Source organism: Mustela nivalis (assembly GCF_964662115.1).
Source record: "Mustela nivalis genome assembly, chromosome: 4".
Lineage (NCBI taxonomy): Eukaryota > Metazoa > Chordata > Mammalia > Carnivora > Mustelidae > Mustela > Mustela nivalis.
This window is the reverse complement of record NC_139023.1, coordinates 28,749,890-28,766,745: the sequence shown is the minus strand read 5'-3', so window position 1 is coordinate 28,766,745 and position 16,856 is coordinate 28,749,890. Positions and strand designations below refer to the sequence as shown.

Sequence of the window (16,856 nt, the reverse complement as noted above, 5' to 3'; positions counted from 1 at the left end):
GTTCAAAAGGCAATTGTATTAGTCAAGGTAATGTTAGCTGCTATACCATACAAACTTCAACATATGAGTGACTTACATAATAAATGCTTATTTCTTGCTCATATACAGTATAGTTAGAGTGTAGAAGAGGGGAGGGAGTGTCTGCTTCAAAAAAACGTAGGAACCTTGGCTGAAAAGTTTCTACCACCATTAACATATGGCTTCCACTATTTATCTGATCCATGGTAGACACAGTCCTAGAGTAGAAAGCATAATAAAAGATTACATTATGAAAGAGTCAAATACAGGAAGAACAGAATCAAAACACAAGCTCCTAGATTCATATTTTTAGACTTTATTTATGAAATAAAGATTCAGAAGAAGATTCAGAAATTCAGTGTCACTAAACTTACTGAAAGGTTTTCAAGAAAGAATGGATAATAAAATGTGTCAAATCATACAGAGTGAGGCAAGGAAGATGAACACAGGGAAAAAAAAATGGATGGGAATAAATACCTGAGACTAATATTTCACTTTACAATCATGTGGACTTAATAGTTCTGAGCAGACACCACATGAAAAGGGAGGAATGGATAAAAGAATAAGTGAATGTGAAAAGCTTTAGTCCATGTAGATAATTTTTTTAAAAAAATTAGTGTGATCATTAGTTTTAGGTATACGACATAGTAATTCAACTTCTCTATAAATTGTGCTGTGCTCACCACAAGTGCAGATGCCATCTGTCACCATACAACACTGTTACAATATCACTAACTATATTCCCCATGTTATGCCTTTTATTCCTGTGACTTATTCATTCTACGAATGGAAGCCCGTGTCTCCCACTCCCCTTAGCCCATTTTGCCCATCTTCCATCTTCTTCCCTTTGGCAACCATCGGTTTGTTCTCTGTAGGTACTATTCTGCTTTTTGCGTATTTATTTGTTTCTTTTCTTTTCTTTTCTTTTTAAGATTCCACATATGAATGAAATCATATGACCTGATGATCTTTCTCAGTCTGACTTATTTCACATAGCGTAAGACCCTCTAGGTCTATCCATGTTGCCACAAACAGCACAATTTCATCCTTTTTATGGTTGTATAATAGTCCAGCATGTATTCATACAAATAACAACATAAGGAAAAAAGGAGTGTACACAAGAATGTTGAATGATGAAGATAATGGTGGATTACAAGGAATGTTGTTCAATCAGCAAACTGGAATTCCATGAACATATTTTAAGTTTGAAGATTAAAATCTAGTTCAAAATAAGAGTATAAATAGATAGCTATAAACTGTAGGACTGATAAACAAGGTCACAGAAAAGATAAAGAAGACGCAAGTTGGGAAAAAACTGCAGTAAAATGCTTCAGAAATCTAGGAAAAGAAATTACATGAACAGGGGCGCCTGGGTGGCTCAGTTGGTTGGACGACTGCCTTCGGCTCAGGTCATGATCCTGGAGTCCCGGGATCGAGTCCCACATCGGGCTCCCAGCTCCATGGGGAGTCTGCTTCTCCCTCTGACCTTCTCCTTGCTCATGTTCTCTCTCACTGTCTCTCTCTCAAATAAATAAATAAAAATAAAATCTTTAAAAAAAAAAAAAAAAGAAATTACATGAACAACAAAATCTTTATAAAAATATGTGAATTTTTTATGAAAAACCATTAAAATTATTGAAAGACAAAAAAATTAAATGAAAATATGGAAAGACATACATATTCCTGAATGGAAACAATATCATAAACTGACAATTCTCCCTAAGTCACATTATTATGTAATATGAAGCCAATTTAAAAATGCTAACAGGTTTTATTCTGCTTCATTTTGTTTCAGAGAACTAAATATGCTGATTCTAGAATTTGGATGGTAAAATAAATGAGCACCAAAAACTGGGAAATTCATAAAAAAGACAAGAAAAGAAAGGTGGGAACGATACTCTCCTCAAATGTTAAAACGTATTTTCAGCTATAATACCAGTGTAATGCTAAATGTGATTATAATGTCAATAGCATTAAAAAACTAGAAAATAACCAACACACTTGGAAGTACTATATATAATAAAGGTGGCACTGCAAGGTCATGTTAAAAAAAAAGATGGATTTTTCAATAAAAAATGTTAGGATAACTAAGTTGCCAATTTGATTGCTTGGATCCATCTTTCTTTCACAAGCACTTTCATTATTCTCTCAGCTCTTTTCTTCTTCACCTTGATTATGACTTTGCCCCATCAATTCAACAGGACAAATTCTCAATAAATCAAAGATTTCAGTATGTAAACTGAATGTGCATCAAATTACTAAAAGAAACTACAGAAATATTGTTTAATCATTTCACCCAGAAGTCATTCTATTCACCAAAACCAGACCCCCCAAAAACAAAAACAAAAAACTTTATTAGAAATTCATGAATGAGAAAATCCTAGAGGAATAATATGAAAAGACAAGTAAATTGAGAAAAATAATGGCAACTAACACCACAAGCAATACACCAGTTTCCAAATCCACCGAAAAAAACCCTTCAAAAGAAAAATGGGCAATACATAAACTGATAATTTATAAAAACAGAAATATGAGTGGTTCTTAAAAATGAAAATTCTCTATTATAATAAGACAAATAAAAGCCATAAGTGTATTGAAAACATCATTCTTTTTTCTAATTGGTAAAGACTCAAAATTTAATAACTCACTGTGTTAATGAGGATGGTATAAAGATATGGGTATTCTCACATACTGCTGGTGGCAATGTGCAACATCTAAGAAAATTATAGATGTACATATTACCTTCAGGTACACTTGCACAGACACAACTGTATGCACAAGGTTATTCACTGAAAAGCTGTTTAAAATTGCAAGGTTAACAAACTAAATGTTCCTCTAGTTTGTAACATCCTATGATGAAAATGGGTGGCTTTCCTCCAATAAATAAAATTATGAATGAAAAGGGAGAGATCACAACTAAAACCAAGGAAGTAGAAACAATCATCAGAAGTTATTATCAACAGTTATATGCCAATAAGCTAAGCAACCTAGATGAAATGGATGCATTCCTGGAAAACTCCCAAAATTGAACCACGAAGAAATTGACAACCTGAATAGACTGATATTTAGTAACAAGATTGAAGCAGCGATCAAAAACCTCCCAAAAATCAAAAGCCCAGGACCTGACAAATTCCTTGGGTAATTCTACCAAACTTTCAAAGAAGAAATAACGCCTATTCTCCTGAAGCTGTTTCAAAAAATTGAAGCAGAAGGAAAACTTCCAGACTCTTTTTATGAAGCCAGCATTACCCTGATTCCCAAACCAGGCAAAGACCACACCAAAAAAGAGAATTTCAGACCAATATAACTGATGAGTATGGATGCTAAGATTCTCAACAAGATCCTAGCAAACAGGATCCAACAGCACATTAAAAACATTATCCACCATGACCACGTGGGATTCATTCCTGGGTTACAAGGATAGTTCAATATTCGCAAATCAATCAATGTGATAGAACAAATCAATAAGAGGAGAGAAGAACCACATAGTCCTCTCAATTGATGCAGAAAAAGCATTTGACAAAATCCAGCATCCGTTCCTGATTAAAACGCTTCGAAGTATAGGGATAGAGGGAACATTCCTGAGCTTCATAAAATCTATCTATGAAAGACCCACAGCAAATATCCTCCTCAACAGGAAAAAGCTCGCAGCCTTCCTGTTGAGATCAAGAACACGACAAGGATGCCCACCCTCACCACTCTTGTTCAACATAGTATTAGAAGTCCTAGCAACAGCAATCAAACAACAAAGAGAAATAAAGGTATCCAAATTGGCAATGAGGAAGTCAAATTCTCTCTCCTCACAGATGACATGATTCTTTATATGGAAAACCCAAAAGACTCCACCCCCAAACTACTAGAACTCAAAGAGCAATTCAGTAACGTGGCAGGATACCAAGTCAATGTACAGAAATCAGTGGCTTTCTTATACACTAACAATGAAAATACAGAAAGGGAAATTAGAGAATCGATTCCATTTACTATAGCACCAAGAACCATAAGATACCTGGGAATAAACCTAACCAAAGAGGTAAAGGATCTGTACTCGAGGAACTACAGAACACTCATCAAAGAAATTGAAGAAGACACAAAAAGATGGAAGACCATTCTATGCTCTTGGATCAGAAGAATAAACATTGTTAAAATGTCTATACGGCCTAGAGCAATCTATACCTTTAATGCCATTCCGATCAAAATTCCACCAGTATTTTTCAAAGAGCTGGAGCAAATAATCCAAAAATTTGTATGGAATCAGAAGAGACCCAAAATCACTAAGGAAATGTTGAAAAACAAAAATAAAATGGGAGGCATCACCTTACCTGATTTCAAGCTTTACTACAAAGCTGTGATCACCAAGACAGCATGGTACTGGCATAAAAACAGACACATAGACCAGTGAAATAGAGTAGAGAGCCCGGATATGGACCCTCAACACTATGGTCAAATAATCTTCAAAAAAGCAGGAAAAAAATATACAGTGGAAAAAAGACAGTCTCTTCAATAAATGGTGCTGGGAAAACTGGACAGCTATATGTAGAAGAATGAAACTCGACCAATCTCTTACACCATATACAAAGATAAACTCAAAATGTATAAAAGAACTTAACGTGCGACAGGAATCCATCAGAATCCTAGAGGAGAATATAGGCAGTAACCTCTTTAATATCAGCCATAGCAACTTCTTTCAAGATATGTCTCCAAAGGCAAAGGAAACAAAAGCGAAAATGAACTTTTTTTTTTAATTAATTTTTTATTTTTTATAAACATATATTTTTATCCCCAGGGGTACAGGTCTGTGAATCACCAGGTTTACACACTTCACAGCACTCACCAAAGCACATACCCTCCCCAATGTCCATAATCCCACCCCCTTCTCCCAACCCCCCTCCCCCCAGCAACCCTCAGTTTGTTTTGTGAGATTAAGAGTCACTTATGGTTTGTCTCCCTCCTTCATCAAGATCAAAAGTTTCTGCACAGCAAAGGAAATGGTCAACAAAACAAAGAGGCAACCCATGGAATGGGAGAAGATATTTGCAAATGACAGTACAGACAAAAGGTTGATATCCAGCATCTATAAAGAACTCAAACTCAACACACACAAAACAGATAATCATATCAAAAAATGGGCAGAAGATATGAACAGACATTTCTCCAATGAAGACATATAAATGGCTATCAGACACATGAAAAAATGTTCATCATCACTAGCCATCAGGGAGATTCAAATTAAAACCACATTGAGATACCACCTTACACCACTTAGAATGGCCAAAATTAGCAAGACAGGAAACAACATGTGTTGTAGAGGATGTGGAGAAAGGGGAACCCTCCCACACTGTTGGGGGGAATGCAAGCTGGTGCAGCCACTCTGGAAAACAGCATAGAGGTTCCTCAAAGTGTTGAAAATAGAACTGCCCTATGACCCAGCAATTGCACTACTGGGTATTTACCCTAGAGATACAAACGTAGTGGTCCATAGGGGCACGTGCACCCGAATGTTTATAGCAGCAATGTCCACAACAGCCAAACTCTGGAAAGAACCTAGATGTCCATCAACAGATGAATGGATCAAGAAGATGTGGTATATATACACAATGGAATACTATGCAGCCATCAAAAGAAATGAAATCTTGCCATTTGCGACAACATGGATGGAACTAGAGCGTATCATGCTTAGCGAAATAAGTCAAGCAGAGAAAGACAACTATCATATGATCTCCCTGATATGAGGAAGTGATGATGCAACATGGGGGCTTAAGTGGGTAGAAGAAGAATCAAAGAAACAAGATGGAATTGGGAGGGAGACAAACCATAAGTGACTCTTAATCTCACAAAACAAACTGATGGTTGCTAAGGGGAGAGGGGTTGGGAGAAGGGGGTGGGATTATGGACATTAGGGAGGGTATGTGCTTTGGTGAGTGCTGTGAAGTATGTAAACGTGGTGATTCACAGACCTGTACCCCTGGGGATAAAAATATATATTTATAAAAAATAAATAAATTAATTAATTAATTAAAAATAGAGCTTCCCTATGATCCTACAATTGCACTACTGGGTATTTACCCCAAAGATACAGATGTAGTGAAAAGAAGGGCCATCTGTACCCCATTGTTTATAGCAGCAATGGCCACGGTCGCCAAACTGGAAAGAACCATGATGCCCTTCAATGGACGAATGGATAAGGAAGATGTGGTCCATATACACTATGGAGTATGATGCCTCCATCAGAAAGGATGAATACCCAACTTTTGTAGCAACATGGACGGGACTGGAAGAGATTTTACTGAGTGAAGTAAGTCAAGCAGAGAGAGCCAATTATCATATGGTTTCACTTATTTGTGGAGCATAACAAATAACATGGAAGACACGGGGAGATGGAGAGGAGAAGGGAGTTGAGGGAAATTGGAAGGGGAGGTGAACCATAAGAGACTATGGACACTGAAAAATAATCCGACGTTTTTGAAGGGGCGGGGGGGGGTGAGAGGTTTGGGGATCCAGGTGGTGGGTATTGGGGAGGGTACATATTGCATGGAGCACTGGGTGTGGTGTGAAAACAATGAATACTGTTATGCTGAAAACAAAATTTAAAAAATAATAAAATAAAAAGAAAACGGATGGCTTTCAAAATAAGAAAAAACCCAGTAACTCTTTTGAGATTATACAAACACATCACACACACACATTTACTCACACTCAGGAAAGCAGACCACTGAAGAATTGGAAGTGCAAGAATAGCCTGATAACTGCATTTCGGAACAGTAAGCATGCCTAGTCATCTTAGTGATACAGAAGAAGTGAAAGAAACAGCTTTCACTGAAGAAACTGACTGTGTGGGCTAATTTTTTTTCTTAAAAAAAAAAACTCAGCTACTAACTTAGTCCATTTGTACCTAGGACAAAAACTTTTTCAAGTCTTTGAAAATGTATAAGTTCTGAAAAATATAAATATATTGAAACTAAAGCATGAAAACTACATAAGTAAAATGAATTAATAAATGCTTATACAATTTTTCATGGCAATTAGGCAATCATTTAACTCAACATCATATTTACAACAATATTTAATTGATATATAAGTTCATTTTAACATGTTGACTTCAGTGCTGGCCTGGGTTTCCAAAAGAAAAAAGAATCTAAAGGTCTTTAAAATACTCTGAGACTTAGTTCAATCAAAAGGTCTTAGTTTAAGATATATAGATACCTTAATAGTAATAATAAGGTAGAAACAATCTACATGTCCACCAACAGCGGACGCATAAACAAAATGCAACATATACACACAACAGGATTTATTACTCAGTCAAAAGAAGATGGATGAATCTCAAAAATGGTATGCTAAGTGAAATAAGCCAGATACAAAAAAACAAATATTGCAAGATCCTACTTGCATGAAATATTTAAAATAGGTAAATTAATAGAGACACAAAGAGATCAGAGATTACCAGGGTCTTGGTGGAAGGGAGAATGGGCAGTTATTGCTTAATGAGTACAGAATTTTCTCTTTGGAGTGATGGAAAGGGTTTGGAAAATAATGATGATGACTGCACAACACTGAGAATGTAATTAATGCCACCAAATTGTACACTTAAAGATGGGATATTTTATGCTATATCTATTATAACCACAAAAAATTTTTAAAAGGAGTGTATGGAAAGTGGTTTATAACTACTGATAGCCATTTTAAAGATAATTGATTTGTATTTGCCTAGATGATGAACTCACTTCTCTACCTGATTCTAAAATATCCTAAAATACTTCCTACAGTTTGTATCTGAAGTATTTCAATTCTGAGAGTCCAATTAAGTTTTTATTTCCTCCAGTTATGTAACATGCTTAACTAACAACAATGATAGAAAATATGTTCCGCTTGATAATAAAACAGATTTCTTTTTCATTTTTGCTATTAATACTAACACACATATACTGTCAATCACATGTTAATTTCACAAATGTATTAATTTTATTAGGCTGTTATAGAAATTAAGTTAAATAAGACATATAGTAATGATATTGTGGGTGTATATGTGTGTGTGTAAACTATTTAACTCAATGCCTCACACAGAATAGTACTTAGTACTGTATAGTGGTAAATGGAGAACATATACTAAAGATAGAACTCTGTTTAGATCTAAGTTAATCTCAAAAAGTAGTGTGTGGAATCAGGATAAAACTTTATAAAAACTTTATAAATACTTTATTTTAGACTTTGTCAATCTCCTATATCCTCTTTTACATTCTTTGTCCAGACTAATGGCTACTATGAAGTAAGTGTCAATCTCTTCATTATAAATTCAACTACTGAAAAATACTTAAAAAAACTAAGATTTGAAACAGTCTTTTTTTTTTCAATAAAATCATAACTGGGTACTTTAGATATCTAGAATCTTCTGTGTTCCATTAATAACATAGCAAATCACATCCACGAAAAGCTAGTAATACAAAGTTCCATTACAAACAAATGCTTGTAACCCCTTCATCTTTATCCCTCTGTAATACTACAGAATGAGAAATCTACTTCAGAGTAAAAGTTTCCAAATACAATGGAAGGTTTGGGTATCACTGTATCAGGGGAGAGAAGATAAGAATGACATTAAAGAAAATTTTCAATAACAGAATCACAAAAAACATTCAGCTCAACTTTTATCAAAGGTCCAATTACATTAAATACTGTTCCCTAAGCATTCTGTCTAACAAAGTTTTTCTATATTGTAATTTAATTACAGAAAATATCTGCACAGTATTTTCCAAACATCCTATTTCTTAAGAGATTACCTTTTCAGTAATGTCCATTTGGCCACTTGCTTACCATTCTTTTTTGATACTTGAAGGCAACTATGAGTTTAGCAGCCAACCTTAATTAGTTAGAAAAAGATATGAAATTTTAAAAATTATTCTTGGCTTCCAATTTATACTGTATTAATCTTCTCAGGCCGCTATACTGAAATAGCATGGTAGCTTTAAAAACAGAAATTTATTTCTCACGGTTTTAGAGACTGGAAGTCCAAGATCAAACTGCTGGCAAATTTGGTTCTTGCTGAGAGCTCTCTTCCTGGCTTTTAACATGTCCTAACTCTTGTGTCTTCAGATAGAGCTCTGGTCTCTTCCTCTCCTTATACTAATTATAATTCTTATACTTCTGATGCTATTAAGTACATAGCAACAAAAGGCTATATACTCATAGCCCATTATGAAGGCTCTACTGTTCTGGCCTCATCTAAACTTTACCTCTCAAAAGCTCCACCTCCTACTACCATCACATTAGAAGTTGGGGTTGCAACAAGTGAATTTGGGGGAACACAAACATTCAGTCCCTAACACATACTTTGTAATTATATTTAATTTGAAGTCAACACAGAAACTTAAAATATTTATGAAATATCATCTCATTATGAAAGTGTCACTCTGTATATTTTTCTTGAATATTTCAGTGTCCTCATATACTGGTGTGCATTAGACTAATGTGGGGAGCCTGTGCAACATAAAAATGAGATCCAACCCAAACTTGTGAGTATAGATATGTTAACAAAAACAATTAACCTGGGTTTTCTGTAGATGAAAACTACTGGCAGAAAAAAAAAACAATAATCTAAGGAGGATATTGGAAAGCAGAAAGAAAAACTCTTTAATCCAACTCCTTTGCAAATTCGTAACTGATTTTTGATTATTACAGTCCCCTGATCTCTTTTGGAAATCTAATGCAATCTTCAAATCATATTCATCAACTATTAATGGCTCACTATAATCATTCATTTGTTTATAAAAACCAGGAATACATAATTTTAGGAATAGGATTCATCATCAGGAGGGGATGAGGCCCTTAGAAAAGTAATGACAATTAAGTAACCATGAGGATATTTTTTCTAATATTCTGCTTTATGTGCTCATATACTGTCTCATGCTGCCTGTTGCCACAAGTCAGAAACAGCAAAGAGCAGGGCAGGATTTAAAGAAAGACAATGATAATAATGAACTATAGAACAGATTTATATGAAGAAAGATAGTAAAGGCCAGAACTATTCATTCCAAAAGACCGAGGGTGAAAAACTGAAATCACTGTAACAAAGAAGACATGGAAAAGGTAAACATGAGTATTTACTAAATCCTAGATACCTAAAACATAAATCTAGAAAACAGTGTATTCTTTGAAAGTATATTGCTATGTTTCACAAATGAAAAAAGCAGCCTGCCAACTACAAGCAAAATAGTTTCAAGGAAAACTTAGGTAATTTACATATTCTGGATAAGCGTCAAATTATGAAAAAAAGTTAAAAGGTATTAAGGTCACGTTTCTATTTTATGGCATTTGAAATCATGCCAAACAATCACACTGTCTCACTGGAAACACTTTCAAAGTTAAAAAAAAAAAAAAAAGTCATGAATAAATTACTACACCTTACACTGGAAATAATTTAGATCATTTTTAATATTTTAAGTGATCTAATATATTTCAGATGTAAGATATATAAAGTGCACACATATATAATATACACATATTTCAGAAAACTACCGTCAGTCAAATTTCATCATATGAGGTAACTACCATTATTCCTCACTAGATGAAGGAGTGAAGATGGAGTATGGTCACAGAAACCAAGATACTCGTTATCTATGTTAGTTCTTTGTTTTTCAGGAAGACTGGACTTGTGCCATTGAAAACTATTTAATTCTCTATCAGACCCTGGTGATCATGCATCAAAGTATAATGTGGCCCATTAATACGGAGTAAAGCAAAAGTATGGACTATTAGGTGATTGCACAATCATGCCCTGATGGCTGATTGGTATTTATAGCTTCTCTCAAGTGTGTGGTTGAGTGGAGATGGTCAATCCTTATTATTCTAACCTGGATCACTGGCAGCTTTCCTGCTATCTTCTGGGAAAACCCTGTGTGGCACAGTTAGAAGAAATGGTAATATACTCAAATTTCTTTCTGTAACTTAATCTAAGACATTAGAATTCTGAAAGGCATTTGGCCTAATCCCAGAAATTTTATTCCACATTGATTTTGCCTTTCCTAGGGCTTTTTTTTTTTTTTTTTTCATTTCACAATCTGTACCAAAAAAAAATCACCTCAAGATCAAACACTGAAATCAATGCCAATATTCCTGGACCTTCTTTTTGAATCAGGTTCTTAAGCATTTTGTGCTTTTTCAAAATATCAAATGATTATAATTTTTATGCTTTATTTTAAGACCACTTTCTCATTTTTACTCCTTTGAGTCTCTGTGATTTTATAAATAGTGTCCTTATTATGGTCTGCTTCTGGCTTTCCTCACAGACTTTGCCCAGAGTCCTGTAGTACAGCAGCCTATTTTTGTGCTCTCTTGAGGAGACTTGTTCCCCAGCCCTCCCTTATTGTGAGTTTGTTTCAGGCTGTCGGCTGCCTGATGTTTTGATGTCTCTCTCCATTAACTAACTCTTGCCTTTCAAACACCAAGCTTCAGTTTCTTGTTTACTGCCTTCTTTGTTATAGCTCTTGGCTTACTGCTTCAGTGTGTGTGTCAATAGAATCCTTGGCAACTCCCTGTGTCATTTCTTGCCTCTCCTTCTCCACAGATTGCTTTTCACCAATTTGATTTTCAAAAGATAGCCTGTCAGCAGTTCAAAGTGTGGAATCCATCTCTAGTCTCTTAGACTGTGCGCATTTTAATTATTAGTACAAGGCAGCAAGGCTGACGTACAAAAGTGACCACCTGTACTGCCTCACTGAAAAAGCACAAGGGTTAAGTCCTGCCCAGGGTGCCTGAAATCCCAGATGACAGATTCACTTCTCCAATCTCAAAAATTTTAATATTTTCAGGAAAGCTTGTTTACCCCTCTGCTTACCCTTAGGATTTTCTACATATACTACTGTGGTACTTACCATACTATATATTCTATCTTCTACTGTATGATATAATTAATTTTGTTTCTGTGCCCCCATAAGACTGTAAGTCATTCGCATAGGAATGGTATTCCTTATGTCTTACTCTCTAGGGTGGCACATGGTGACAATGGTCTAAATACAATCTTTGAGCTGATAAACATAAAATATAAGTGGACAGGGAAGAAACAAACTATTAACTTCTAATATATTTACTTTTTTTTTTTTTACTTTTGGTAACCTCTACGCCCAACATGGGGCTCCAACTAAACAACTGGGAGATCAAGAGTCGTCTGCTGTTCCGACTGAGCCACCCAGGCACCCCTGGAGTTCTGTTCTATGCATGTTTTCATGTGCACCTTCACACAAATAAGGAAGAAGGAAAGGGAGAGAAGGAAGAAAAAGTAACATTCGTATCAAGAAAGCAAAACCTTACCAGAAATGCCATCAGATTTCTATTTCACTAGACAGAATTATACAAGACTAATCTCTTATAACAACAAGAAGAATGAGAAAATGAAGGCCTTGTGTTTTTTTCCTCTTCTTTTTTAATTTTTTTGCCTGCAATAATTGTGGGACTCCATAAGTAAGAAGGAAAGGAGAATAAATATTAAGTCACAGAAATCTCTGTCAGAGGGGTAATGATGAGTATATAAGTGCTAGAATAGAGTCAATATAAATGAAAATGCAAACATAAGAGAGTCAAAGTAAATAAAAGCATATGAATTCAACTGATGGCTGCATTACCATCCTGCCCAGTAACGGCTGACAGGGGTCTGGCATTTTGATTTATAAGTTTTAAAGCACTACTGAGGCTTAAGCTTCATGGGAATCTTAATAGAGTATCCTTCTATTTTTCATTCAGCCTCTTCAAGGCTTCATAAATAAAGTTTTCCTGAGCACTTTCTCTGCATCTAGCACTGTGGTACATTGAGTGAAATAACGTAATTGTCTTCAAGCTGTCCACTTTGAACTGAACTTTTCAATAACAGAAGTGAGTCATGCAGTGGTTCACTGAAGAGATACCTAACTTAAATGGGGTGTGTGCTTGTGGAGTGGGAATTGAGTCAGAGAACTGCCACAGAAGGAGAAAGGGGAGCTCTCCAAATGGTGTGCAAAAAGATGTTACTGGCAGAGAGTATTAGTGCATAAAGGCACCAGAAGGCAAACAAAGTAAAAAATATCCTGGGATTTGTAGATTTTTTAGTGGAGAAAAGCACATAATTTAAAGGGAAAGACAATGGTAGGGGGAGAAATTAGAAGAAAGGTAAGCAAGAACCAAAGGGTCTTTTTAGACAATGAGACACTAAATGAATATAAACTGGTATCAGTTTCATGCTTTAGGAAGATTTTCCTGGTTCCTGGTTTATTGGAAACAGACAACACTCAAAAGAGGGAATTCAGTTGAAGAACTATTCCAATGATTCAAGTGAAAAATATGAAGACTCATCCCAAAATAGTACCAGAGGAACTGGGGGAAAAAAAGAGAGAGAGAGAGAAAAAGACTGCCTGACTCCATAGACATTAAACAAGTCAAAGTTAAAAATACATTTACCAAATCCTGATGTGTGTACATGTGTCCATGTGGGGGGGGGGGGTGGCCAGGCCGGAGAAACAAGTATAGAGTGGGGCAGAAATAAGGGAATAACAATAAAACAACTTCTATTTCTTCACTCTTTCACTGGTTCAATAATGATGATTGAGTCAATTTTCCTAAAGATATATGTTTGAGGTAAGACAAAATATACACACCTGTTCGTAGTTTGTCTATACTTGTGACCCAAGCACAACATGAGGCAACCTCACCAAGAAAACAGTCATTCTGTCATAGAGAAACCTAACAATGAACCCTTAAATCCTGGTTGAACAGCCTACTTCCTAGAGCAAATCTCAAGGACCTAGGGAATAATATAAAACATAAGATATTATTAAGCCAAAAACACACCTGATCAACACACTGTTTCCAGAGTGAGTTAGTTATGAACCTTCAAAATGATTTAACAAAATGAGAAACTTATTATACTGTCTCTGTAGCAATTAAAAATAAATTCTGATATCTAATATATCAGATAAAAATTCTTAAACCATAAGGAAAATGATGCAGGCTTCACAAGGCCAATCCTTACTTGAATAGAATAGCAAGGCACCCAGGAACAGATTATGGTTCACAGTCCCAGGTCCAGAGAATACCAACCTACATGGTGTGTTGGAAGCATGCAACAGCTTCTAAAGCTAGCATTCTATTATTCTGCCTTTATATTATGCATAAACGCACCTTAAGGTTCACTAACCCAATAGTTCTTGTCACTATTGCTACCAGCTCAACCATGCTAGTAACAAGGAATCTCTTAATGCACTGCCTGGTTTGAAGAAAAAAAAAAAATGTATAGAAGAACAAATAGTGCCCAAAGTAATTCAGGCTCCCAGACAAGAGCATCCATATTGAAGAATCCATCTCTTGTGTTTCAAGATATTTGTTTCCACTGTTTGTGCATCAGAGACTATTTTATCTTAAGGACAATAAAATCAGCAAATTAGGAGAAATGAGTATGATTAAAACAAACACACAGTATAGCGGTTGTGAGGTCACTTTAAGTTAAAAAGGTCTCAAAATCTTGGTTTTTGCACTTACCAGGTTTGTTAGCCTCTCTAAGCCTCATTAATAATATAGATAAAATGACACTTAATTCACAGAATTATTGTGAGAAATAAATGCTCATGAGGTACCCAGCCCCAAATCTGGTATAAATTAGTCTTAAATAGATACTAACATTAAAAAAATGGATTAACAACATCTTTTAGGGGTAGTGATTTGTATTCCCCTTTTACAGAAGAAGAGACTGAGATTCTGAGAGGCTCAGTCACTTGTTCAAGGTCACCATACTAGTAAAAATGAGAACCAGGATTCAAACACAGCTCTACTGTGGTAGAGAGTAGACTGTCCCAATTTTTTTTAATTCTACATTTTAGAAGATACCCTTTCAAAAAGCCAGGACTTAATGTAAATACTGTGCTGATCTTATGGTTTCAGAATTAAGTGAAAGAAGGAGAATACAGAAGAAAATAAAAGCAAAAGCAGTCTGTTCCAAAAAGTCCAGTACTACAGCCCTGTACATGATCAAGTTTAGGACACAAAACCTATGAGAAATGGTTAAAACAATCAAGATAATTCATAATCTGGAGAAGAGACTGTAGGAGGAAATATAATTGCAACTACCCAATTTACAGAAATGTAATTTAGAATATTATGCACATTTTCAGTTTCCAAGAATGGTTTAATTATTCCCAAAAACATAAAAATTAAATGTAAAAAAAATGACAGTTTTTTTGTTGTCAGTTCTGAATAAGAATTTGTGGGCAAGAGGCTGATTTCAGGGGATAGATGAGAACTCTATTTTTAATTCATGGATGAATTACTATGTTTATATTTGCAGTTCTGTAGCTATAGGGGAGCTGCTTGTAAGGGAATATTAAAACCTGAATTATTTTTCACATGATGTAGATTTCAAAAACAAAAAATTTAATGTCTGAATTTTCATGTTTATTAATTAAAATACCTATGCATTTACCAAAAGGAAACTGTTCATAGCAATTTTCCATTTCACAAATTTATTACCAACAAAGAACTTGATTATGTTGTAAGAATTTCACAGTTACTAAATGATATATTATTTGGCATTATCTTGAACTGAAGAATTTGAGGGATTAGGTATTTTCAAATTCTACTTTTAAGCTTACCACCGGCTCCAGATACAACCATAAATTAGTGCAAGAAAAACACTGAATGCATGTTTCTGGATACTTACACACTATACTGATCAAATCAACCTAGTATCAAAAAAGGCCCATTACCAACTAATAGCAAACTGATTTTTAAAAACAATGTCTTAATTTCTCATAAATATATAATTACACAATCACACCAGGGGGCGCTCTTAACACTGAAATGATAGATGCCATATTTTAAAACACATGGTGGTCTCAGTTGGCCAAAATGAGATTTTTTTCTAGGCATATAGTACTTGCAACAAGTGCTTATCTTTTGAAAATGTTTGCTGGCAACACACACATTTTCTTTTACATCCCAAATGTTTGCGTTGTTAAGACTATCAAGTTAGTCTATCAAGTAAAACATTTTCTGCTGATAGGAAACATCTTATTTTGGAAACATTTGTCTGTTTAGACTGGCATCTGTCTCTTATTCTTTTGGTGGTTATGCTGATTCTCAATAGTCAACAGTGCTTAAGAATACATAAAACTTAAAAATGGTTTTACTGCCCATTTTATTTTTTATAAAATTTCTATCAAACCTGCAGCTCCTCCCCACACACATACACACCATAAAAAGGGGTCATCTAAATTCACACACACACACACACTGAAATTCTAATCTGGACAGTTTGGATTTTTTCTGTATTTTCTCATTACCTGGTAAGAACTCTGAAGCCTAGATGCTGTCCTCAGAAAATTCAAGATTCAGGTTCCTAAAAATATAATTATAAAATCAGTGTGAGGTTTCAAGGAAATAGAAAAGGCAAAAGGTCAGTTTGGGCTATATTTTACCCAGAGAAATCACCATTTACTACTACTCCTGTCAATAGTAAATACTTTTATACAAATGACATCTGATTACAAGTATACTTTAAGAAATAAAGTCAAAAGGAAAGAATCATAAAGTTTGTGAAAAAGGACATAGCTACCTGTCTTCCTGTAGTGGTAGAGAAGGAGTTTATAAGCTTTTCCAACCCATGTAGTTGAGATCACCCCCTTTTTTCTAGCAGCTGCCTCCACAAGTATTATCTACTTGTGCCTAAAATGAAACAGGAAAAATTCTAACCAAGATTAACTGGGTATGAACAGAGAGCAGGTTCCTACCTAGGATGTGAGTTCAAGGAAACAAGAATGGACTGACCTGCTGTTTGTACCTTAAATGAAATTCATGAGGTTACTAATGTCTCAAATCCTGTTGACAGGAGC

At 35.1% G+C, this 16,856-nt stretch overlaps 1 long non-coding RNA gene across 3 annotated transcripts in view; it reads right to left on the bottom strand.

Moving 5' to 3' along the window:
- LOC309863562 overlaps window positions 1-16,856 on the bottom strand; it is a 163,318-nt gene that overhangs the window by 82,066 nt on the left and 64,396 nt on the right. For all 3 annotated transcript variants that reach the window (XR_014311106.1, XR_014311107.1, XR_014311108.1), the window contains exon 2: window positions 16,308-16,363. This is a non-coding gene — a long non-coding RNA (uncharacterized lncRNA). The remainder of the gene's footprint in view (window positions 1-16,307; window positions 16,364-16,856) is intronic.